Source organism: Hemiscyllium ocellatum, chromosome 1 (genome assembly GCF_020745735.1).
Source record: "Hemiscyllium ocellatum isolate sHemOce1 chromosome 1, sHemOce1.pat.X.cur, whole genome shotgun sequence".
Lineage (NCBI taxonomy): Eukaryota > Metazoa > Chordata > Chondrichthyes > Orectolobiformes > Hemiscylliidae > Hemiscyllium > Hemiscyllium ocellatum.
Window position 1 is genome coordinate 13,513,794 of NC_083401.1, and position 2,899 is coordinate 13,516,692.

Here is a 2,899-nt window from a genome sequence, read left to right on the forward strand (position 1 = left end):
TCCCCCAAGTCCCTCCTCCCTACCTTTTATCTTAGTCTGCTGGACACACTTTCCTCATTTCTGATGAAGGGCTTGTGCCCGAAACGTCGAATGTCCTATTCCTTGGATGCTGCCTGACCTGCTGCGCTTTAACCAGCAACACATTTTCAACCAGTGTATGTACTGTACAGGGTTGTTTTTTCCTTCATTGGAAGAGCACAGCATTGGAGTCGAGGAGGAGGTCTCCACATTAGGCTCCACATGTAGTAGCATTCCAGGAGTAACTCCTGCGTACCTTGAAAATCTCCCATACAGCGATGGAAAAAGGCCAACAAATATACCAGGGCCCTAGGCTTTCAGCCAGGACAATATTTATTGTCCATCCTTGAACTTAGGGTTTTTTAGGCTACATTAAAAGGCAGTTTTTAAGAGGCAACCACATCGCAGTGGATGTGGAGTCATGTATAGGTCTGATTAGTGAATCAAATGAATTTTTTACAACCATGCTTACGTGGTCAACAGTATACTAGCTTTTAACCTTGGATTTTTATTGAATACAAACTTTTTTAAACAAAGGATGGTAGATTCCCAGAACGCACCAACAAAGGAGGTTGTAGAAGTCGATATGATAACTAAAATTTAAGAGGCATCTTGATTGATACAGACAGGGAATAGAGGGACACAGACGAAGTGTAGGCAGATGGGATTAGTTCAGTTTAGCACAGACAAGTTAGGCAGAAGGGCCTGCTTCTGCGCTGTTCTGTTTTGCCATGATATGATTTGATCCCCCACACAATGTCAGGGACCCAGGTTCGATTCCAGTCTCAGGCAACTGTCTATGCGGAGTTTTCATATTCTCCCTGTGTCTACATGGGTTTCCTCTGGGTGCTCCAGTTTCCTCCCGCAATCCAAAAATGTGCAGGTTAGATGGGCTAAATTGCCCATAGCATTCAGGGATGTGTTACTGGGTAGGGGAATTGGTTTATGTGGGATACTCTTCAGATGGTCTGTGTGGACTCGTTGGGCCAAAGAACCTGTTTCCAGACTGTAGGGATTCTGTGATTCTACCTCAACAACATTAAAATATAGAAATTAGGAGCGGTTATGCCATTCAGTCCTTTAAGCATAATTGACCATTCAGAATGACCATGGATGATCATCCATCTCAATGTTCAATATCATATTCCCATGTTCTACCTATACCCCTTGCTGATGTTAAAACCTACAAATGTATCTCTTTCTTGAAATATATTTGTCTGGAGGTACTGGACTACCAGCCCAGAGTCATTAACAGAACACCACCAATACTATGCTGCAAGGCTTCATATTGTACACAGTTTCTCATTCCGAAATTGAAACAGGAAATCATCAAGTTTTTGGGGTTAAGTGAGTTCTTCCGCAATTTCATTCAAAACTTCAGCTTCAAGTTATCCTGCAGTACATCTCTCAGTGGCACAGTAGCTGTGTCGCTGAGAGACATGCTACAGGATAAATAACAAGGGGAATATATACTGAGAAAGGACAGATAGCTTTCAATAAGCTGGAGTAGGCAGGCAGGAAGCTGGAAGAACACAGCAAGCCAGCCAGTAAGAGGAGGCAGAAAAGTCGATGTTTTGGGTGTAGCCTTCTGCCACAACCTGGAAGCTTTTCTAATGATTAAGTCTGTGTTTGCAGCTCCAATCTTTAACCAAGAGGCCATCAATGCAAGTAACATCAGGAAAGGGCCTATCCTCCAGTTTCACGGAATTGCCTGGTGGAACCTTCAATTTCCAGAGCAATTCCTTTGGAGTCTGCCATGACATGGATTCACATACCCTGGAACCAGTTGGTCATCAGAAAATCCAGGCAATTATTATCAAACTGACGGGAAGCAGAATTTTGGATTTATTGTAAAAAAATAAAGATGCCAGAGTCTTACCAAATCATAGAGTTGCTCTCCCGTTCTAGCGAGAGATGATAACCTGAGGGCATACCATACCTCGGGTGAGGGTGCGGATAAGGAGAGCCCTTCATGGTAACCTCATCTGGGGAAGGAATTCTGCCCGCACAATTGGCATCACTTTGTATCAACAAACCAGCCGTCCAGTCATCTTCACTCTCCCTCTACTCGATGTATAAAATGCCATCAAAGTTTCAACACTGATTTAAAAGTCACTGGTTCCACTGGGGATTGAACCCAGGACCTTCTGCGTGTAAAGCAGATGTGATAACCACTACACCATGAAACCATTCACATAAGCTCATATTAATACTGATGCAATTCTATATGTGGGAAAACATCCAAATAGCAGATGTACTTGCAAACCCAAGGGCAAATGCACATTCATTCCTTAGCAATATCTGCAAATCAAATCAAACAACTGGTTATCCCTGCTAATATTGAATCATGTCAGCAACAACTTTAAACATTGTCCCACACACCCCACCCAAAGATACAAATGATCTGAAACACAGATCAGCAATATTCATGCAAACCACAGCCAAGTCTTCAAATACTGATGCAATGTTGGCAATTTACTGACTTAATCAATGACCTTGAAACAAAACTGAAACATTTTGAATGATCCCCACATAGTTACTGACACTCACATTGAATACATTATAAATACAGATCCCCTCCAAGAAGCCAGTGCAGACACTAACACATTCCAGAAAAGTTACTACTGTGTCTCACTTAGAAATTGACTGTAAATACTGGCATACCTGAAGGTAATTTTGGTCAAGAGTACTTCCCTGATAACTTCAGTCTACTAAGTCCAATCCCAAAACACTTACTTTTGGATTGTTGAATCATAGAATCATACAGTACAAAAGTGGCCCTTCAGCCCATTGAGTCAGCACAGACTAAACTCCTTTAAATCTTCACTCCCACTTCCCATCTCTTGACTCGTGTTGAATGCTCTGACACTTCAAGTGCTCA

The 2,899-nt window shown here is 42.3% G+C and overlaps 1 non-coding gene across 1 annotated transcript; it reads right to left on the reverse strand.

Annotated features, from left to right (window-relative positions):
• Positions 1 to 2,134: 2,134 nt before the first annotated feature.
• trnav-uac (transfer RNA valine (anticodon UAC)) lies at positions 2,135 to 2,207 on the reverse strand. The gene has a single exon. It is a non-coding gene; the product is annotated as a tRNA-Val (tRNA).
• Positions 2,208 to 2,899: the final 692 nt, after the last annotated feature.